This window comes from Cavia porcellus, unplaced genomic scaffold (genome assembly GCF_034190915.1).
Source record: "Cavia porcellus strain 051 isolate PalLab524CR breed Dunkin Hartley unplaced genomic scaffold, mCavPor4.1 scaffold_13, whole genome shotgun sequence".
Classification (NCBI taxonomy): Eukaryota; Metazoa; Chordata; class Mammalia; order Rodentia; family Caviidae; genus Cavia; species Cavia porcellus.
In genome coordinates this window covers 55047472-55070957 of record NW_026947496.1, presented here as the reverse complement: position 1 = coordinate 55070957, position 23486 = coordinate 55047472, and the positions used below count along the sequence as shown (strand labels likewise).

The window sequence follows — 23486 nt, the reverse complement described above, 5'->3', positions numbered from 1 at the left end:
GGCTGTCAGTGGTGCTCTCAGATGCACTCCCATCTTAGTCACACTCCTGCTTAAGTGAGTTGACCTTGATTCCCTGGATGCTAGAAGCCTTTCTTCCTGACAGCAGTGAGACACTGGTGGCCTCTTGCCGTGACCATCCACTTCAGCACCAGTGGAAACCGCCATCCACCCCATGTCCTGTACATCTGAGGATTGTGTTTATAGTCGCCACTGCTGGAAGGAGGTCTATGGGGCTGAGTATGCTCCTCTTCACTCTGCCTGACCCAGGGATTTCCTCTAGGCCTTTCCTGCCTCCCTGGGCAGGTGACATGCTGCTGGTGCACAGCAGGAGCCCAGTCAGGCATGGTGCTGCATGCCTGTAATCCTAGTACTCTCGGAGGCTCAGGCAGGATTGAAAATTCAAGTTCAGCTTTAGCAAGACTAACTCAAAAACTTAAAAAGGACTGGTGATGTAGCTCAGTGCAAAGGCCCTAGGTTCAATCCCCAGTAAAACACACACAGAATGACAGAGTGTGATGAAATGTAAATTCTTAAAATGGTACAGTAACTTCAGAAAAAAGTTTAAAAGTTCCTCAAGATGTTAACCATAGGACCAGGGATGTGACTCAATGGTAGAGCTCTTGCCTTGCATGCACAAGGCCCTAGGTTTGATCCCCAGCACCACAAAAAAAAAACAAAACAAAACAAAACAAAAAAAAAAACCTTAGTCATGTATCTCAGGAATTCCTACATGGGTAGATAACAAAGAAATGAAAACAAAAACTGCACACAAATTTTCATAGTAACAGTATTCATAATTGCCCAAAAATGAAACCTCAAATATCTGTCAACTTATGAATGGATAAATAAAATGTATCATCCAACTTGCATGCAGCATAGCAATAAAAAAGTACAGATGCGAGCTGCAATGTAGATGAACATTAAAATATTCTAAATGAAAAAAGACAGAACCAAAACTCATCTATCACATGATGTAATTACTATGCAGTGTGCAGAACAGGCAAATCTATTGAGACAGAAAGTATACTAGTGGTGGTTTAGGGCTGAGGGGTATTGGAGAGAAATGGAGAGTGACTATTAATGGGCACAGAGATTTTTGGAAGATGATGAAAACATTCTTAAATGGATTTTGGTGATGGTTGTGTTAGTCTGAGTCAACTAAAACCCACTGTTTTTGGAATTGTCCGCTTTATATGGTTGAATTGCATGATATGTAAATTACATATAAATAGGTCTTTGATGTTTTAGAAAAGCTCATTTTAAGTGTCCTGGTGTCCATATGTCTAGTGCCATCCTTCATGTTAGCTGTTGAAGTGGTCGGGTTATGTATTACATATTACTGATTTCAGTGCAACAACACTTAACTTGAATGAAGGTGTCACGGTCACGGGTGCCAGGGCAGGAAAATCTGGGTGAACTCTGGTCCACCGGCCACTCATTAGCTATGTAGTTTTGGACAAGTGGGTCAGTCTTTCAGGGCCTTCATTTCCTAGTCTATAGAATGAGAATAATAGAACCACAAGAAGGGATGTCACATTTGCAGATAGAGCCTGTTAAAGGAAGTATAGGAAACACTGAGACTTTTCATCACACCCAGGAAAATCATATTGGAAGGGTGCATGAAGCAGGACTCCTTTGGCTGCATGAAGCAGTAAAACAAAGCGGCTCAGGCAAACAAAAGAAATAGACTGGCTGTGTTACTGTGAAATTGGGGTAGCCTCAGGCATGGCTGGCGGGGCGGGGTGCTTAACTGATGTCACTCTTTCTTGTTTCTTTTGTTCATTTCGTGCCAGTGGTGAGAAGTAACCACCCAGGGTCATACAACAGGCAAGATTCAAATCCAGGCAGTGGTGAGAATATTGCCTGCATTTGAATCTTGCCTGTTGTATGACCCTGGCTGGTTACTTACCTTTTCTATGCCTCAGGTTCTTCATCTATATGAAATGAGAATTTAAAAAAAGAATATATTGTCCTCTTGCAATAAATAGTGCCCCCAGAAGCTTGCTACTATATCCTCATAGCACAGAAATTGAAAACAAAGTTGGATTATCCTTACCCACGAGCTACAGATCCCAGGAAATTTGGGTGAGGGAGGTGCCTATCTCTTGTACCAAAGAGAATCCTATGATAGGAGGCTTAGTCTGGGTCATGGACCCAGGACACTCAGGGCCTGGGTACCATATGATAGCTGGATGAGACCATGTGGAGTCGAGGAGGATAGCAGAAACAGGAGGTGACCTGGCAGACAAAGCCAGTCTTACCTTCCTGTAAGTCTGCAGTCATCACTGGGACAGCCAAATTCTGGAAAGGCCACGGGGACTGTGGCAAGCAGAGAAGCTCTCTGGTGGGGCTACTGTGTGGCAGGGGCTTGGCCTGGGGGCTGGAGGCTTGCTCTGCACCTGGCCATTCCAGTTGTCACTCAAGATGTGCAGCCTCTCACATTCTCTTGAAGCCAAGGAATGCCATGTGGTACACATTACTTGCCAACTTAGAGAGCATTTACCTTCTCCAAATGGGGAGCAGACAGACCTGATTGGTGACGCCCTGGAATATTGTATATCCACCCCTCACTGCAGTCCCAGAACTTGAGGCCCTTTTACCTCTGCAACCAGGACAACATGTTGAAAAGACAGTGATCTTCAGTCTAAAAAGCAACAAAAGCCCATCTTAGACAGTTTGGGATGGTTTGAAGTGGTTACTGGTTAATCCTGGTTCCACTGGCTGGTCTGAGATGCTTGTTACATCTGGGATCTGCAAGAATGAGGAAACAATTTTGCTAAGCCAGCCTAAGTCTGTATCCCCAAATATGGAGTTTAAAGAATCATCGTGGAGATGAGGAAACTGAAGCTTCCAACAAAGTTTTCTTGGAAGTCAGTTTGTAATTAACCTTTCTCTGTAACATGAGATTTCTCAGCTAAGTGGAGGGGGAGAAATAGATTCAATTTTAATAATTAACAGATACATATCCAGCAGTTCCAATGTGCTTTCCAGAGTATAGCTTGCCATATGCTGGAGTTTTAGGGGGCAAACACGGATAAATGGATCCTGCCTACCTGTTCTTCACTTTGCTTTCTGGTCTACTTGACAAGCAGGCTGGCCTTGTCCTGCTGCGTGTGGAGTCTGGGCTACCAGTGCCACAGCAAGGTCCTGGCTCTATTTCCTGCCCTCATTTAATCCATGACCTCGTGGTCTCATCTCCAAGCCATAATTGAATTCCCATTTGATCTGTTTGACCCAGCTTCCCACAGAGCTGAGTCCCGGTGAGCAGAGTGTGCTCTGGAAACTCAGAGGGTGTCAAGAGTTGCCATTTGTGCCCTCTTGGGCAGACAGCTGTCTCTGGAGAATGTCCCTGGGACATCCAGGGTTGACAAAGGTTTTAGACTGTGCACACCTTCCGACGCTGTGTGACACTGTGTTTGCTCACAAAGGCTGGTGATCACAACACAGTGACATGAACTGAGCGGTTCAACTGCAGGAGTGGATGGTCTCTCGGTTCTGGAGGCGGGAATTCAGCAGCGGTGGGTTTTTATGTGGCTGTGAGGGAAGCAGCTCTGTCTTGGCTTATTGATGGCCTCTTCTCGCTGTGTCTCCTCACCATCTTCCCTCTGTACTTTGTCAAAATGCCCCCTTTTTATAAGGATACCACTCAAATTTGGTGAGCATCTACCCTAAAGAACAGGTTAAACTGATGATCTCAGGCCGAGGGAAGTCATTCAGGAAAGCTTTGAACAGCTGGGCCTGGTGCACATGCCTGTCATTTCAGCATTCTGGGAGGCTGAAGTATTAGGATTGAAAGTTTAAGCCCAGCCAGGGCAATTTAGACGTTCTTTTGTTGCTTAACTTGATTCAAGTTAAGCCTGTGTGTGCCTTGCACCTCAACTGACTTGATTAGCACATTTAAGAAGAATTATCTTGGGGCTGGGGATTTAGCTCAGCGGCATAAGCGCCTGCCTTGTAAGCAGGCAGTCGTGAGTTCGATCCCTGGTATCGATAAAAAGGAAAAAGACAAAAAAAAAAAAAAAAAGAAGAAGAAGAAGAAGAATTATCTTGCTGGAGTGGTCCATGTCAAGATCCTGAAATCCTAGGATTTGAGAAGCCAGTGTGGTCTCAGAGATGAGCTGGGTTAGTGGTGTAGCCACTGTCCCCAGAAGACTGAGCTCAGGCCTGAGCCCCAGGCTTCCTCCAATGTAGCTGTTTCCTGGCATTTGACCCAGGAGTCCTAGATGCATTATAACTAGAGGTTTTCTGCCTCCAAATATTTGGGAGCCACTGAGCTGTGTTCTTGCTACTCTATTATAGATGGAGAAATTGAGGTCCAGGGAGATGAGACACAGGGCTGGGAAGTGGTCTGGTCAGGTGTGGGATGTAGGTCTGAAGCTCCTTATTCAGGACCCTCTGTGGTAGAGTAGGCAGCCTGTTCCCCAGGCTGGGCTGGGAAGGTGACTGGGGAGACAGGAGGTTCTCACTCTTCGTAAGGGTGGCCATCCTGGCCCCAGAAGCAGTAGTTGGGAGTGATAGAGCTTTGGGGCAGTCTCAAGCAGGGACTGGGGTACAGAGACAGAAGGCAAGCTCCAGGCTGAGCCGCTTCCTGAGTGCCCCCAGAGGTGGAGCCGGCTGGGCTATATTTCCCAGGGACTGACCATACTTCTGGACCCAGGCAGCCAGCTATTGGGCACAGGAGAGTCCTCTAAAGTTTCTGTATCTGATTTCTTCTGCTGAGATAAAGCTGAAGCAGCCTAGCCAGCTGGGGGGTGAAGCAACCAGGATATCACTCCCTGGCCCTCAGCAGGGCGCCTGGTGACATCCTCCAGGCTGCTGCTCCACTGACTGCTTAACTGAGATCTGCACAGCTGGGCACAGCAGGGCTGGTGAAGCAGAGTCTGAAATCTGCACCTGAGCGACTGGCATTGCAATTGCACCTCACAGTAAACTTCTGAAGGAAAGAAAGCGACCAGTATTTTCCTGCTTACTGGAACTGTGAGGTTTTCACCCGCCTCGCTGTTTCTCCTGAGTTGAAGTTGCAGCGAATCACAGTTTGCACTTCTTTGTTTTATTTTTACTTGTGTAATGAACAATCAAAATAAATAAATCAGCTGTGTGATTTTAAGTAAGTGAAAACCTAGCAACCAAAGTGGGGGAATAAACCCAACCCAACCCAAACAAAACAAATCAAAACTTGCCTTCCTGAGGGAACACGGCCCCCTTCTCCAGGCTGGGCAGTGGAGGGCTTCTTTGTGTGTGGTGTGGACTTACCCGTTGTTCCTTAGGCTTGGAGGAACAGACTGAACATCAAACACAACTTCAGCCCTCTGGTAATTTAAAAAATAAATCGAAGCCTAGCATTTATTGAGCACTAGGTACTATAAACTGTGTAGTCATGAGCACTTCCCCAAAGAGCTAAAGATTAGTATTATTGCCTTTTACAGAGATAGGAACTAAGACTGAGAGAGTGCAAGTGACCTGCCTAAGATCACACAGCTCACAGGTCCTAGGATCCTCTGGAGGAGGGCAGTGCATACTGCAGGGCTCTAGAAAAGGTGCCGAAACTCCTTCTAGAGACTTCCTTTGGAGCTGAAACACGGCTGCTGTGCTGTCCCAGACCCGCAAGGCATCTTGGGAAGACCTTCCACAACCCAGAGCACTAACTCCCTCAGAAACTGCTGCAAACAATAGTGGTTTCCCTCAACATAAGAAATCCCCCATTTCATGAATGTGTTGGCCAAGCACTGTGTTGTGACAAGTGGTCGCCTCAACATGGGTCTGTGGGTCACCTCGGCAGCTCTTCTACAGGCTTTGGGTTCATGAAAACAAGGTTCCCTTGTGAATCAGAGGTTCACAAAGGATGTCATAGTGGCCGGCAGAAGCCCAGTGTCCATGGCAAAGGAAGCAATCTGCTCAGGCCCTGCTGACCTGAAGCACACTTGCACCCAATTGACCAGAGGAAGAAGTGGCTAAGCTCAGAGCCAATGGGCAGCTGATGTGCAGAGTACTTCCTTTACCATATCAATTGCCAGGAAGGGCAGCCTTAATCCTGGTCTCCCCCCAGTAGAAAAAGCCTTTGTGAGGAGGAGCAGGATGACATATGTCACCTTTCCTGAGATGAAAGGAGAAGCAGAGGCTGGAGTGGGTCCATAGGTCCAGCACACAGAATTTCTCTTCTGCTCGTACACAATTTCCCATTCCCTCTGGCGAGCCATCGCTCCACATTGCAGGCTGTGATTCAGAGATGAGAGGTTGCTGTGGGCTCAGGGGTGGATACCTGATCCAGTCCTGGACAAGAGCAGTGCTACACTGTACTGAGCAGATGATTGTCTCTGCGCTGCTCATGTGACCCAAGCTGAGCCAGTGAAAATGATTCCTAGGACTCGCACCAGAACTATTGGAACAGAGGTTCCTGTTGCTGGGAGTACATGAAGCTTTTAGGGTGTACACTGGGGACTTGGCTGCTGTCTTTGGTAGCTGTTGTGTCATAAATTGAAGCTGACACAGAGGCAAACAGGGCCAAAGAATGAGCGAGAACTGTAAGAACTCGGCATCTGGATCCAGCTGTGCCTGAAAACCTTAAATGTTACAACACATTCTTTTTGGGAGTAGGCTGAAGTCAGTCTGAATTAGATATCTGTCCCTTGAAATCAAAAACATTTTACTAATTCAGAAACAGAGCCAAAAGCAGTAGTCTGAGGCGATTGAAATCAAACTGGATTCAAACTTGAGCCTTAGACTTGAATTGTAGGCCCTTAGAGCTATGTGGCTTTCATGAATCTCAGTCTTGTCATCTACCAAATGGGAGCTTGGAGTAATGCGCACCTGGAGAGTTTGATCGTCAGCTGTATAAAACAGGTCCTCCGGGCCTGGCAAACGGTGGATCCACAGGGAATGGCAGGTATTCGTTACAAGCCTGTCTCCTGTCCTCCCCAGGCGAGGTCCAACCTCAAACCCTTCTTGCCCACAGAGTCCACAGGTCAGATGACCTTGCTTTCTGTCCCCATAAAGGCTAGGGTTGGCGTGGACTCTGGACCTGATCCCTGTTCCAGACTCTGGCCAGCGGTGCCTTCCTTCCTAGAACGTTAGTCCTGTCTGCCCTTCTGGCCACCCTGGCCCACAGGGCTCAGCTTGTGGGAGCCACAGCTGCTGTCTGGCCCACAGGCTGGCCCTGTTCTGCTGTTTCTTAGCAGAACCAAGCTCCACGCAACAGTTTGGTGAAGGGGAGAGGGGCTCCCCGGGCACATAGTGACAGTCCTAACCCTACCCCATGCCATTCCCATCATTAGCTCTCTCTCTCATGTCGCAGTGCCCCCAGGGAGTCACAAAAACTTTAGGGGACTTTCTAAGGAATGCTGTATACATTGTTAACAGCTTTGTATGCATATGGGATATTCTCCTCCCTCTCCGCCCCTTCTGTACAGAATGCTACCCTAAGAGGACAAGGATTTTGCTCCTCTTTATTCCCTAAGTAAACACATGGTAGGACCTTCAGAAGTGGTTTGTTGACTGAATAATTGAGTACAGGGTGGAACAAATGAATGGCAAGTGGTCCAGGTTCTCTCTGCAAACACATTTCAGGAGGAAAACGCTGGGTCTGCTCAAGAGGTGGCAGGGGTGCAGGTAGGGCTGGTGGTGGCTTGGAAGCAGAGCAGGGAGTCCAGTTCCTGGGCCAGAGTCCTGTCCAGCAGAGCACTGTGACTCTGAGAGGCATGCTCTTTGGGGCTGCAGCAGGAGGTCAGTTTGCTCTTCCCTGCCGTGCTACAGAATTTTCTGGCTGTCATAACAAGTTAACTGCACCCAGATGACTGACGATGACTGAAATGTCTTCCTCATGGTCCTGGCAGCCAGAAGGCTGGTCAAGGCGTCAGCAGGGCCCTGCTCCCTCTGAAGGCTCAGAGGACTGCTCTCCCTGCTCTCAGCTCTGAGTGGGGCGGGCGGCAGGACCTTCCCGCGGCCTGCTGCTCTTTAGGCGTCTTCCCTTCTGCCTTCCAAAAGGACATGGCTTCTCTTCATAAGAAACCCGAAAGAGAGGCAACTTAAAGACCAAAATAAGAGGGTGACAGGGAACAGGACAGTAGATGCTGCAAGGATGGGAAGGGGATCTGGACCTGGAGCAGCCGGGAGGAGGCGATCTGACCATGTACCACGAGGAACGTATTCATCATGAATCACAAATATATAATAAAAAAGTCAAAAATAAAAGGACGCTTGTCATTGGGTTTAAGACTCACACTGTGATCCCAGACAAGAGCCCTAATTTAATGATGCAAAGATGCTTTTTCCAAATTGGGTCACAGTCATTATATCTGGAGGGCAGGACCTGGACAAATATCTCCATGGAGGCCACTGTTGACCCCACCGGCCCTGGACTGGTCCAGTCCTGTGGCATGGCCCTCTCTAGGGAAGTCCAAGGGTGCCCCAAAGCCTCTCAGGGACAGTGTCTTGGGGGCACTTGGCGGGCTGAGTAAGACGAAATAGAGTCCTTCCTGGGGAGGGAGCTTGCCTCCAGAGGGCCATTTTCTAGGAGAGGGTTACCAGGGGGCTGTGTCCTGGGGAATCGGGGAGGGCAGGGCCTGGGATCTGTGTCCTGGGTGCTCCCCGTACTACACACTTTTAGGTCTGATTATCCATTAATGACCAAGTCAGACCAATCCCAGTCCTTGGGTAGTTTACAACACAGCTGGGTGAAACAGAAAACAAACACATGCATCTCTAATACAGCAGTTAAAATGAGAGGATCAGAGGAAAATAGAGCAGAATCAGAGGCCAGTGGAATGGGATGCAGGCGAGGGCTGCTCCTGGAGCGGCGGTAAATGAGCCATGTGGGTCCCCGCAGCCAGAGTCTCGCGGGGAGAAAACAGCCTCCCTCGAGGCAGGACGAGCTTTGAAGTTTTGCTAAGGACCTTGAGATGAGAAGATTATTCAGGGAGCAATGTCATCACAAGGGCCCTTATGAGAGGGAGACAGGCGATCAGCGAGACAGAGGGCAGAATGACGAAGGAGCCAAGGGGTTGAAATGGCAGGAACCGAGGCCAGCGCGCTGGGTCCAGAGGCTGGAAAAGAAGCTGGACAGGACAAAGAACTGATTTCTCTCCAAAACCTTCAGAACAGAGGCAGGAGAACGGGCTGTGATTGTCCGAGGACCCTACCTGGACTGAGGGGACGTCTATGCGGGCCTGGGAGCTGGAACAGACTGCCTTGACTCTGTCCCAGCCCGCGGTGTCCTTTCTGGCCTCATCCTCTTGGATTCCAGCTCCAGCCTTTCCAGCCCCGAGAGCCCCCTGTCTGGCTCAAACTGGCCCTCAGTGGGGTCCACATGCTCTGGGCCAGGCTCCCTTCCGCACCACCCTACGCTCGGGCTCACACCGCTTCCTGCTTGCCCCCTGCACACCCGTTACCCTGTGCGACTGGTGTCCAAACTCTCCCCGTTGCACAGCAGGAAGAACTTGGGTCAGAGGAGACAGTCCTTAGCCCAAGGCTGCTGGTCCAGTCAGTCCTGAGTTGGAACTGGAACAGAGGTAAGCCCAGTCCTGCCTCTGTACCTCAGCCTCTGCTGACTACAGTCTAGGAGAGGACATGGCCTCGGGGCAGAGAGAGACTGGCCTCTTCCCCATAGTGCCAGCCCTGAGCCCAGAAAAGGGTTAGTGCAACCTGCTGGTGTTAGGAAAGAAGGAATGAGGACCACGTGGTGAGGAAGCGGCTTTGCTGCTTCTCAGGAGTGACCTTGAGGAAGCGTCCTTCCCTGGTGTGTTGTCATTTGTAGGCTGCTGTAAGCAACTGAGGTGATCCCATGAGCCCAGCTCCCCAGTGGCCCTCTGAGTAGTGTGGTGGGAGGGCTCTTCTGATCCCCAGAGACCCTCAAGCTGGCTCAGCTCTGCCTCCAGAGCTGCCCTGGCCCTGCTCAGCTCCAGGTGAGAGCTCAGCTTTCCCTCCTGCCTCAGTGGGACTCGAGACACCCAGTTTTCCTGGAAGAGGCCTCCACAGGACCATGGGACCCAGATCTTCCTAGGGGGCCCTGGAGAGTTTCCTCCTTTTCACCTCCCTCTCCCTGAGGCCCATGCCCCAGCAGCTGGGTTGTAGGGAGCAGCTGCTCCCCCCCAGAGACTCTGAGGTAGTGTTTGGCCCTCTCCTTCGGGGAGCAGGTGGCAGTTCAGGCTGACCCGGGAAGGCTCAGCTGGGTTCGCTGATGGTCCCATTACCAGACTGTGGAACTGAGTGTCGTGGTGACCCCATCACACTGACATTGAAGCTCTTGATGAATCCTAACACATCTACTGAGAAATGAGTATTCTTAAGTTAATGGAAGTTCACATTTCTTGGTTGTTTATGGTGCCAAGTACTAAGCTGAAGACTATCTGTGCTGTTTTCTTCTCCTCACAAGAAGCTTGTGAAATCAGTGCCATTACAGATCTCATTCCGGATTTGGGGTGAGGAAATTGAGGCATGAAAGCCAAGCCCTTGCCAGGGACTGCACATTCAAAGAGACGGAGGCACCTGGACACCCAGTGTGAGTTCTGCTCATGGTTTCCTCTTAGAAATGTAAATAACTTAAGGGATGAGGAAATTGAGGCTCAGACCAGCTCAAGGTGACAGACTCTGCCCTTGAAAGCCTGCTGCCAGCGCCTCTGGGGTAGAAAAGAGCGGCTGGAGTTTACATGTTTCAGGGCTCTGGCAGAGTGACCCGGAAGGCTGGGTTTTGGGAAATGCCCTGGGCCACGGAGGGCTGTGGGCCTCGGTTTCCTCTGCTATAAAATGGCAGAAGGACCAGGGTGTGACTGGCAGACACTTGGCTCCGTCCTAAGGGTTCCCCAGCCGTGCAGCACAAGGCCTGGATTTTCTAGGGCAGCGTTTGGCCCCAGTCCAAGCCCCATAACCAGCAGGCAGCAGGCCTACCGCACCCCCACTGCTTCCCCCCACTTCCTCCACCCGAAGCCTCTATAATTGGAGCAATGTCAGTGAGTTATTGGCTCTATATTTTTATAGGCTCCCCCTGTTCCCCTCCCCATTTTGCCCCCAAACAAAGGCCCTATAAGACTGGAGCCAAAATCACAACCCAGAATGTGTGCCAATGACCCAGCCCCTGCGAGGGCGAGGAGGAGAACTTTCCATCTGGGCCCAGCCCTGGGCAGGGCCTATTCCTGTTCTCCCCTTCCTGCCCCCGCTGCTCCACAGAAGCTTCTCTGTCCCCTCAGGCGGGGCCTGCTCCCATGAGCAAGCACACTCCAATGGTTCCGGGAAGGGTAGGGACTGTGTTTACAGGCTGACCTAGGGGCAGCCAGCCAGGAAAGTCAGTCAGTCTGCCATTTTCTCACAGTCAGACTCCAACACACAGACAGGGCCACACAGCAAGGCATGGCCACTTGCACCATGAGTCACAGTCACCGTCAGCCAGTTGCCTGGTCAACTGCAACCAGTCAGCTGGTCAACACACCCTGCCAGCCAGAGAGTTGGTTGTCTTACAGTAAGGCAGACTTTGCTACACTAGTTAGAGTCACCTATGTATGGACACTTTTATCAAGAATCACAGTCATGGCTGGTCAGTCAGAGGCCCAGGCAATCTCAGTCAGCCAGTAAGTTAATCAATTAGTCACTGCCTCACTGTCAGATTCTATTACACAGTCAGACATGGCCACTCACACTGAAGTCACAGTCATGGTCAGTATGTCTCTTGCCATCTGGTCAATGTCAACCCGTCAGTCACTTAGTTAGTCAAGGCAGGACTAGTCAGCCATTTGCAACAGGCGGCCAGTCAACCAGACAACCAGTCAGGCTCAGTCAGCCAGTCAACACATTCAAGTCAGTTGGTCCCTAGAATACTGTTTCACAGCGACTCAGTTCTACTATGCATTAGCTTCCTGTCACTGGGACAAATTACTTGCCATGTGCTACCTATAGGAGAATAGTTTTATTTTGGCTTACAATTTCAGAGGTTTCAGTCCACAGGCATCTGGTGTCAAGGTGGAGACATGGCATAAGGGTATGGCTCCACAACTCACGGTGGCTGAGAATGAAGGAAGAGGATGACCAGAGCATAATGCACTACAGATCAAACACAGACCCCAACGTCATGCCCCTGTGAGCCACCCAGCCACACCCACCAATCTCCTAGGCTCCTCTCAAACCAATCAAATTGATAGTCAAGATTAACCATCATACACTGTCACAACGATTCATGCCACAGGACACCCTGTGATGTTCCAGCCACCCAGTCCATCTTGCAGTCACTTTTTAATATTCAAGGTATGTTATCAGTCTACCCAGTTGATCCTGTCCTTTGGATATAGTCAGTTTGTGTCAATTTAAGAGTAAATCACAGTTAGTCACAAGCAGCCACGTTCTGTGGCCTGGTCAGTCACAACCATAAAGAAACACCACGTTGGGCTGGGGATTTAGCTCAGTGGCATAAGTGCCTGCCTTGCAAGCGCATGGTCATGAGTTCAACCCCTGGTATCGATAAAAAAAAAAGAAACACCAGGCAATCAGTCAGTCTCTGAGAGGGATCTGATCGAGGCACTCTGTCACAGTCTAAAAGAGATCACCTGTCCCTTAGCTAGAGAATCAGTCAGAGCCACTGAGTAACCATCAAGATCATCACTTGGAGTTATCAGGTCATAATCTGTTGCCCACACAGCCTGTTTCAGACAGTCAGTCACAGAATTCAGACAGTCACAGTAGCTATTCACGGTAAGTTATTTAGTTATAGTCAGCTTGAATTAGGCAGCCAGCAACACAGTTATCACCAACTAGCCAGTGCATCAACCGTGTGGCCCTGAGTTGGTCTTTGGTCAATTTGTTGTCATGCCAAGCAGACTCAGTTCATCAGTTTGGCTGCAGTCAGCATGGGCAGTCATAGTTGGTCACAGTGTTACCAAAGCAGGCCAGTTCTTTTCTCATAGTGTGTTATGCCAATTGGTAAAATGACAAGTTTGACAAAAGAGAAACTATGGGGTGAGCAAGCATATGGAGACAAGAGTGTGGGCCTCAAATTGGCCTCCCTGATGAAAGGGTTTGGAGGGTTTTTTTTGTGATTTTTTTCTTTAATCGGTACCAGGGATTGAACTCGTGACCGCCTGTATACAAGGCAGGTGCTTATGCTGCTGAGCTAAAACCCCAGCCCCAGCTTGGAAGTTTTTATGCGATAAAGAAACAAGGATGATTGGAAGTAAAGCGTGACGTAATGGGTGGTCTGAGCATGCGCAGTCAGATTCTAAGACTCTTCTAGGCTGCGTGTCGAGAAAATGGCAGCCCTGGCTGTTCTGAGCTGGAGTTTTGGCCTCTGAATTGAAAGGTCATCCGCTGGACCCTAGTGTAAGCCCAAGAAAAGAGGGTAGTGGATTGAATCACAGTTTGAGCTGTGTCCAAATTCCTGCTCCCGTCATGCACCCCGTGACAGAGATTTTATCCATAGTGAAGCTGAGGAGTGTGCACTGCATAGAGGTGTGGAGTTCACAAGCAAGTGGGGCTGGAGGGTTTTTCTCCATATCGGCAGGGTCCCACTATGAGTGGGCTGATCAGTCCCAATCATAGCCAGCCAGTGACCATCAACCAGGGAGGCGCCTCTCTGAGTCAGGCCAAGGCAGAACCAGATGGGGCAATGGCAAATCCCTGAGAGAAACTCGAGATCCAATTGAAACTACTCTCCCTGGTCACCAGCTCACCCGCTGTGGATTCAGTCCGCTTCTGGTCATCAGGACGGAAGCTGCGGGCGATGAGGGTGAGAGCGAACACAGCTCAGGGCAGCTGAGCAGGCTTCCCCACCCTACGAATGCTCCACTCCATGAGAACCTCTGTGACCTGGAGAAGTACGGGCTTCTGGGGTCCCTGGCCACCTCCTTTCCCTTCCCTGCCCCTGCCACTTCCTCCTCCCCCATCTTGTCCTCTCCTCCCCTGCCCTACTCTCCGCCACCTGCTGCTCCTTCCTTCACTCAGACCTTGCTCCTGCACTGGTTTTCCACAGTGACTGTCACCTCCCCTACATACACACCACACCCTGCACTCACACGCTATATGTAGATACCCAAACCACATGCTGCAGACACTACACACATGTACGTGCAACACACACACACACACACACACACACACACAAACACACACATGCCTTACATCATGGCTTGGTTAAGAAACATCATTTTCTTACTGGCCTGCAAGGTCCTCTCTTCTCTGACCTCAGGGTTTCCTCTACTTTCCAAGCCAGGCCGGGGACCCTTCTGGCCTGAGTACTAGTGTCCTGATGTGCTCCCATCTGGAAGCAGAGGGCTGGCAGGGACAGCTGGGAGATGGGTGCTCTGTGCCCCTAATTGTGGTGTCCAGGGCCTGCGGCTCCTCATCTGGGGTCTCATGTGGGCCAGCCCTTACTGGAATTCTGCTCTGAGAGAGAGCCAGGGTTTGCCAGCCGGACAACAGAACTGGGCATCTCAGAGCGATGGGGTGGCTTGCTGCCATGATGGGGCCTGCACCTGGTGGAAGGCAGCTCTTTGGACCTCTGCAGCACCTAGGCTCAGCTACTGAGGAACCTGTGACCTCATGGGGACTGCTAAATAGGGTTTTTGTACCTTAGCTCCCTCCTCTTTGTTTTTGGCAGTTCTCAGATTTAACCCAGGCCTTCAAACTGAGCTACAAACCCTTTTTAAAACATTTTGTTCAGGGGTTGGGGATTTAGCTCAGCGGAATAAGTGCCTGCCTTGCAAGCAGGCAGTCGTGAGTTCGATCCCTGGTACCGATAAAAACAAAAAGACAAAAAAAAAAAAACAAAAACAAAAAAACAAAACACTATTTTGTTCTGAGACTACTTCTTGCCAAACCACGTTGCTTGCACTAGATCCCAACTTGTGATCCTCCTGCTTTGTCTCCCTGAGTGCTGGATCACAAGTGGGCACCACCATGCTGGGCTCATTGTCCGTAGAATGCACTGAGACTGAGGACCCCATCTGTTAGCATCTGGGCAAGGATGAGATGGAGAGTGGGTGGAGATGGCACAGGGCAGCCGTCGATACTCACTGTGGCTTTGACTTGGTGCCTGCCTGTTCCTGGCAGGCAGTTGGTAGCCAGGGCCAGAGGGCTTCTTTCTACACCTGTTCTCTCAACCTGGTTCTAAAACTCCTGGACCTATTATAGTTGCTGAGGGCTTCCTAAATGCCCAACACTGTGCTGGGTACTGAAAGCCATGGGCACATCTTGTCCCTGCACCCCTACCCTCTGTCTTTTCCTGGGCAGAGAGAGGCCTGGCCCTGCCAGCGTCCCTGTCCGAGTGCCTCCCTATCGAATTCGCTTCTCCCCTCTCCAGACACTCTTTATGTTATGTGTCGCAATTCTTCCTTCTTTTTTGGAACTGAATTTCTAAATGCTAAGGAGCCATTACCCCCCTGGGATAACGGTGACCTTTCCAGCTCTCCTTTCCCTTGGCAGTGCTTGTCCTGGCTGACGGCTGGGCCAACAGGGCTACTTTTCCTCTCCTCGTGTGCCATGGAGCAAGTGCCTCTGGCCTGGTCCGAGGTCTATGGCCAAGTGGATGGCAGGCTGAGCCCTGTGGAGGAGGTACGGTTCCAGGCCAGCACGCACGCCTCCAGGAACAAAGTGAGCCAGGCTCTAGGTTCCACCTGCACCCGTGGAAACCATTCCTGGTGTGGGAGACAGGCTCAGGGCGGCCAGCTCCCTGGCTGGGCTCCAGGACAGCTGTGGGTAGCATCTGAGCGAGCTCAGTGCAGCCTTGGCCTGTGAGCCTGGGCCCCGCTGTCATGGACCTGTGACACCCTTAATCAACTTTTTCTCCTCCCAGGTGCCGGCTTCCCTCCTCTCTTTCCATTCTTTCCCTCTTTCCTCTTCTTGGCCCTCCTCTTTCTCCCTCCTTTTCACTGGCCCTCCCTGTCCTGTCATCCCCTCCCCCACCCCCTTCCTCTCCTTTTCTGAGTGCTTTCTCCATCTCATCCATTCTTGGTCTTCTTCCCTGGAGAGCATCTCATCCTCCCCCACTTTAGCCTGGATGTCCCTTTTTTTGTCTGTTTGTTTCTCTGTGTCCTTCCTTTCCACTCTCCTTTTCGACCACGGCCAGGTTTGCAATGGTGGCCCCAGGAGATCCTGTTGTCCCTCGAAGTTTCCCAGGGCTGCTGTTCTAACCTAGTGATGCCTGGCACCTCCACTCTAGGGTTGCTTCCCCTGCCCCCGGGCCTGGCTATCTACCTGTGGTGCTCTGTGCATCCTCAGGCTCTATCCTCTTCCTCCGGAATCTGTCTCCCGCCTCTGGGGACTGAGCCTCCTCCAGGTTTTCCGGCAGGCCCAAGAGAGGCCGGCTTCAGGGTTGCACTGCGGAAACCCCAAAGGGCCTAGCTCCACCCTGGGGTACACTATGAACACACTACAAACAACTCTCCTTTCTCAGCAGCAAGGACAAAACAAACACAGGAGCAACTGTCTCAGCCCAACCTTTTTTTTCTGCCTTTCTTTCAAGTTCCCACTGTGCATATTTCAGCTGCACATTGTGTCTAACCCCTGAACAGGCCCCTGTGGGTAACCATCCCACCGGGCCACGGGCTGGGTCCAGTCAGAGTGACCTCAGGCTGACCTCTGGGCTCTTCCCATGGTATCTTCTACCTTTTTCTTGTTTCTCTGTCTGTCTGTTTGTCTGTCTGTCTGTGTCTCTCTCTCTTGGCACTGGGGAGTGAACCCAGGGCCTCCGTGTAGAGCTATAGGCCAGCCTTTTGTATTATTTTATTATTATTTTTTTTATCGGTACCGGGGATCAAACTCATGACTGCTTGCTTGCAAGGCTGGTGCTTATGCCGCTGAGCTAAACCCCCAGCCCCATATTATTTTATTTTTGAGATGGGCTCTTCCTTTGTTTCCCAGACTGGACTCATATTTTCAATCTGTTGTCTCAGAGTGCTGCAATGACAACTATATACCACCACACCTTGGCTGAATCATAGGGTCTTTTATTTTGTTTGAGACAGGGTCTTGCTATGTAGTTCAGGCTAGTCCTAAACTCACTATATAGCCTAGGCCAGCCTCAAATTTGCAGCAATCCTCCTGTCTCAGCCTCCCAACTGCTGTGGTTACAGGTGAATCACAGGGTTTGAAGACAATTTGTGTATCTGGGAAAGACTGGCAGGGCCTTTGGGATTGACAGTGGGGGCTCCTCACCTTTATCACTCCGGGCATCCTGCATCTGTTCCGTCTTCAGACATGAAGGTTGTTGGCCTCTGCTGAGTGTATTGGGGAGATGTTTTAGAGGCTGGGGTCGCCCAGGCTGGAAAGGCCCCAGAGTGGCTTCAGAAACTGCTGCTGCTGAGGCATTTTGACCTAGAAGGAATGCAGAAAAGACTTGACAGGAAGCATGTCTTCTGAGGGAGGAGGCAGTGGCAGGAAAGGCATGTCAAGCTTTGCTCCAGACTACAGCGATCCCCATGAGGACTCTGCCAGCCCCAGGCTCCATAGGAGGTGAGCGGAATGTGTCCGAATCCACGAACCCTTCCCAGGAACAGTGAAGACAGCAGGTGGGCACCCTGGCCTCCTGAGATGGGCTGAGGGCCTAGCTGGGGCCACCCTGAGCAAGGAGATTTCCTGAGGGACCTTCTGAGCCCACCACCCTCCAGCTGCCCACCCAGCCCCAGGCAGCTCTATAAAGCCTTTCTTTATTTGGAAACACACTTGGCAATGATGACACTTTCTAAGGGGCAGCAGGGTGACAGTCAGCAGCAGCAACCGTTAATTCCCAGACCCAGGGGGGCTTTGCAAAGACCGTTCTACTCCTGCTGGGCACAAACCCACCATTTCCCTCCTTGCTAGGCTCTAAGAAGAAGAGGAGGAGGAGGGCCAGGCTTGGTGTGAAATGCTCTTAGAGCACTCCTGCTGTGGTGACAAGACTCTGAAGAGAAAGGCAGATGGCTCCCCACTGCCCTCAGGATGACATCCAAATGGTGTATAGCTGGATTCACAAAGGCCCCGCTCCTCCCCTCCCCTTGTCCTGGCCACGGAAGAAATGCCAGCCACAAGAGTAGCTCCAGACCTTGGAGTGAGGCTTCTAGGCTCCGAGCTGCCACCTAAATGGAGAACTTCTTCCCTCTGACATCTCTGCATTCATTCTTGAGCTTCCCTCAGTCTTTAGAAGTGGCGTGCTCCAGCAAGCCTTCCCAGAATGCTTTGGGGTGCAGGTCAGAGCACTAGTCATTAGAAAGTCAGGCATCTCCTCTGCTAGCTGTGTGATTCCCCCTGGGCTGCCACCAGAACAAATGACCACAAAATAAGTCCTGGAGGCTGGAAGCCAGACATTAGGTTGTCTGTGGGGTTGCTTTCTTCCAAGGGCTGTGAGGGAGACTCTTTCCTAGTGTGAGTTTGTTCAGTTGTGGACTGGTGAATGGGCTTCCTCCTGTGTCTCACAGCTGCTGCATGGCCTTGGGGATTTCCTTAGCCTCTCTGAATCAGTCAGCTGCTGTTGCAAGCAGACCACCCCCAAGCTTAGTACCTTCAACAACCATCATATAAAAGGATTGGTACAAAGCACGATGAGGAGAATTTTGCTTGGCTCCACATGACAAAGGCTGAGGCAGCCTGGCTAGGACTAGAGTACACGCTTTCTGGGTGGCTGCTTCAAGTGTCTAGGAGAGAGATGCTGGCCTTCGGCTGGAGATCTTGTGTCTTTTCTATGTTCATGAGGCTGCCTGGGCTTCCTGACAACATGGTAGCAGGAAGTGGGCATCCCAAAGAACTGAAGAGAATCAGGCTGCATTGGGTTTCATGACCCTGATTTGGAAGTCACAACATGTTATTTCTATCAAAGTTGCAATCCTGTTTAGATGCTGGAAGGGAACAGACTGTGCCTTGCCTCGCAGTGGGAGGAACAACTGAATCATAATGAGAGAGGTATATACACAGTGGAGATGGCATTGTGGCTGTTTTTTTTTGGAAAACACACGTCTCAATCTTTATTGTCCTATGGACAGAGAATTCTGGTTTCACAAGGAAGGCCTTTACACATGTCTTCCAGATTTAATATCTATGCTGCTGATGCAATTGTTACCCATTTCACAAGAGGGAAAACTGAGTTTCAGATCTGGCTTACCTGTGGTTGCCTAGTGGGCAGTGATAGACTCGCTTGCCTCTAGAGCCTTCATTCCTCAGACCTGATTCTGAAAGTCACAGGGCATCGTTTCAGAGTCAGTACCAACAGCCAGCTGTCACGACAACCTTATTGTACAGGTGAAGAGTGGAAAGTTCTGAGAGGTGCACTGTTTTACCAGAGGTCACAGGGTGAGGAAGGGAAGGAACAGAGAATAGACTCCTGACAAGGGCAACTTTTTCTGTGAGCTCCTCCGCTTACAGCTGAGGCTATGAATAGCCTTTGGACAGAATGACAATAGCTGTTTGACGGGCGAGAAGACCCAGTTCCTTCTCTGATGTGCACTGACTGGTGGGTGGGGCAGAATGGAACAATTGTGTAGCTTGAAGGATAGGTCAGGATCCTCAGGGACCTTGCTTGGGGTCTGGGCTTTGCCACTCACTGACTGTTGTCACGAGGAAAAACCGCTTAACCCCGTCCCCAAGTTTGAATTCGCCCTGTAAAAGAAGGTAAATACGGTGACTGTACAGGGTCCTTGGAGGTCTGCAGAGAGCACTGAGGGAGGACTTTGCACAGGGCTGGCGTGTGCCAGAGACAGTGTAGACATGTCTTTTTATTCATGTCTGATGCCTTCCAGACACTCGATATGGAGGTATTATCCAAAGCTTGCCACGTAGGATTACACCAGACAGAAAGACAATTCTCATTATCTAGAGATGGAAACTGAGGCTCATGGGAACTGACTGTGGGGACACAAGGCAGGTGAACAAGGGGGACTCGTGGGATCAGTGAATGTACAAATGACGAGTCTTAGTTGTTAGGCTGCCTTCCCTCAGTAGTTTACTTGGGAGGTGACCCTAAGAACTACTAGCTAGATATAGGACATATTAGTGATTAGTGCTCAGTTCCCCGGTCATCCTGGAGACAATGTGGAATGCCCTGAGCAGCATCCCATCTGTGATGTGAGCATGCTGGTTGGTCCTTAACCTCAGCTCCTAGGTGTTACTGCCACAGCCCTGCATGACCTGGCACACACAAGGTGGCCATGGATAGGAGGTGCCAGTGCTTGCCTGGAAGACTCTGGATATCCAGGAGCAGGGTATCAGGAAGCTCAATTTGGGCTTCAAACATGCCTTGCTTCTGATGTTCTTCCAGGGCAAATGCTGGTTTCAAAGGCCAACTGCCTGTGACCCTCTATGGAGCAAACATTTCTTCTCCTGTTCTTTCTAGCTTGGTATTCTCAGTCCCAGACGGTATGGACCCACACCCCAGGGGCAGCTTGGGCTCTGAAGCAGACAGGGACTAGCTTGGAGACAGTGGGCATCTGGGGGAGCTGGTTTGTAGCACAGCACATAAACACATCTGGCAAAGGAAGCAGAGAGGAGTCTTTGTCCAGGTATCTGGAGGCTGGCATGAGGACACTGGCCTATTTTTGCCCACCCTACTCTTTCCTGCAGGCCCAAGTTGGGCTGTGAGTGTCTTTGGAGAAAGTGGCTACGGATAGAAGCCTACCATCACCCGTTCTTGCCTGCCTAGCATAGGGGAAATCAGCAGTTAGTTATCTTGGGCTTGCAGTTAGGCTTGGATCCTAATCCTGGTGTGTCACTTTCTGACCATGATCCCTGGGAAGTCTCCCTGGGCATTCTGCTCTGTAAAGTGGAAGATGCTCTTGGCTCCAACACCCCAGGGCTATTGGAGAGAGATGTTAGCTGTGGTACAGTCCTCAGGGGAGGCAGTGTCTCCCCATACTGACCCAGAGGCTGGTGCCCCTGCGTTTGTTCTTGGAGGACTGTGGGAATCACACATGCTGTTGGCTTAGACTTTGGAGTCCGCAGTCTTGGCTCTGAGGTCACAGCTAGGAGCCTCTCTAGGCACTGCAGGCAGTGAGCAATGGCAGAAGGGGGTGCAGAGGCCAGTGGGTGGGGCCTTTTATGGGGAACAGGTTCGAAAGTCCCCGTGAGGCATCCCTGCGAAAACCTAGCATGTATGAGAGAAGGCAGGAATGAGTAGTAACATGTGGTGCAAGCAGTCGAGGAGCTCAAAATATTAACTGTCTTCGTGGATGATAATAGCTAGCTGGAACCTGGCCATGATGAGGCACACCTAAACCCCAGCACTTAGGAGAATGAGGCAGAAGGATCATGAGTTGGAGCACAGTCTGGGCAACTTAGCAACTTAGAGAGATCTTATCTCAGAAAAGGACTGGGCATATAGCTCAGTGAGAAAGCCCTGGGTTCAGGCAAAATACACACATACCCCCACTCCCCCAAACACCCAGTAACTAGTATTAAAGTTAAAGTTTCTACTCTGTGCCTGGCTCCGTGTTGAGTGCTTGCCCCTACAACCCACATTTCATCCTTGCAGAAATGAAATGAGTTAGGAGCAAGTCCCGTCTTTATTTGATGAACCAGGAGACCAAGGTGCAGAGGCACAAGGCCGAGCCATGGAGGTAGACAGCTAAAAAGAGGCAAAGGTGGGACTGGAGCCCACGTCTAGGTGTTTTCAGAATCTGGACCTTATCTGGGACCACAGTGAAAGGAAAGGAGGCAGCTGAGCATGCAAGTGGAAGGCCTGGCAGGCCCTGCTCTAGGTTCAAAAGTGACCCAGGGTGTCAAGATGGTGAGAGCAGAGCAGGACATCAAGCACAGGGGCCCAGATAACTGTGCAGGCCCGTGCCCCAAGGTTCTCATAGTCCCAGGTTTGTATAGACGGGGTCCTGGTCACTGGAGGGGAGGGCAAGCTCCCCAGCCAGCGGCCTGGGTGTGAGCTCTGCTTCTCAGCTTCCTAGCTAATGACCTTGAGTGATTTCTGAGGTCTCCAAAAGGCTCAGTTTCCTCAACTGCACAATGGAACGTAATAGATGGAGGTAACGTGGGTACAGAGTCCACCTCATAGTGCCAGTGACAGCAGCTGTAAGAACTATGGTGCCTATTGCCCCACCCCCCACGCACAGACCCCAGGAAGTGCCAAGTCCCCACAGAATTACCTGGGCAGCACTGCTCAGCCTGGCCTGGCTCTCAGAGGCGGCAGCCTCCCCATTCCGGCCTCTCCTCCCCTCCTCCCCTCCCCATCCCCCAGGCTTTTAATGAGTTTAGTATTTTCATCAAATCATTCTTCCTACAACACAGGGCTGGGGGAGGCTAAAAATAGCTCCCTGAGTCACATGATGGCTCCAAATGTGGAGGCTCCCAGCAAAGGTACAAGTGCAACTCCCTGTTTCCTAGGAAATGGGAGTCATTGTGATGCCTGACGCCAGGCTGCCGCCAACGCAGCCGGGAGGCTTGCAGAGGCACATTGTTTCCTGCGACATCCCCAAGTGTGACAGGGAAGGTGGGGGAGGGCGACTGGAGTCCTGGAACTGGCAGATGCATGGCCCTGCGGTCTGGGCCACTCTTGGCCTCAGGCGTGAGGGTCCCTGCCAGGGAGGGTTTCTCATAGCTGGATGCTGGGTCCCCATTCTCCAGCCCACCCAACAGGAAACCGTCCACTTGGACTCCCTGCAGCTACAGGTATTTTTTGAGGAGGACAGCAAGTCTGTTGACAAACATGGTCCTGAGGAAGCCTTGGGTGGGCTCCAGCAGCCCACGGGAAGGGTGCTGCCCAGCATGCCTTGCACCTGGGGCCTCAGGAAAGACCTTTTCCACCTGGAAAGCTGAACACACTGGCAATGCTGGAGTCTCTCTGCCAGCCGGACTGGGCCCAAGTCTACAGTTTTAGTCCCTCACGATGCTGACCTTTCCCCAGCCCTTTGTGTATCTTTTCCTCTCACATCTCCTCCTGCAGCAACTCTAAGTGACTTTTAGTCTCCCCGTATGTCAGAGCTGTGCTGGAGAATCCTGGCATCCGGGCTTGCTCTAGGTCTCGCTCCTGGGCTTCCCTCTCTCCTCCTCTCTACCCGGCTAACTACCACTCCTGCAGTAAGTAGGTTACGGATCACTAACTATAGGTGTTTTGCCTCTTCACAACTCTTTCTGACTAGCTCTGTTATTGTTCCTGCTTTGCAGGTGAGAAAAAGGACATTTAGATGGAAAGTTACAACCCAGATGCCCAGGCTAGAAAGCTGAGCCGAGATTTAAGGTGACTTGAATTTTGAGCCCACAAGTGAGTTGCAACTCAGCTGTTTACCCTCCCAGGAAGCCTCCTCTGAAGCATCCTACACCTGGAGAGTCCCCTACAATCTGTGTGTCTTCATATCTGTTGATGGGCATGATGTCTTGCTTTTGCACTCTGGCCTTTAGGGCATGGACTCTGTCCTAATCACAGCAGGAACAAGGTCTAGCACCACTAAATGTTCAGTAAGTCAACTTTCTGGATGGCTGGATAAATAAATCCATTCATACATCAACCCACTTATCTAACCATCCACCCACCAGCCCATTCATTCATCTATCACCCTCCACTATATAATTACTCAAATGCTTGCTGAATGAATGAACAACCCAATGGT

The 23486-nt window shown here is 50.8% G+C and overlaps 1 long non-coding RNA gene across 1 annotated transcript; it reads right to left on the bottom strand.

Moving 5' to 3' along the window:
- Positions 1-11824: 11824 nt before the first annotated feature.
- Positions 11825-22105, bottom strand: LOC134478427 (uncharacterized). Its single transcript, XR_010051044.1, has 4 exons — positions 22026-22105; positions 19043-19109; positions 17125-17283; positions 11825-13779 (listed from the first exon to the last, which is right to left on the bottom strand). It is a non-coding gene; the product is annotated as an uncharacterized LOC134478427 (long non-coding RNA).
- Positions 22106-23486: the final 1381 nt, after the last annotated feature.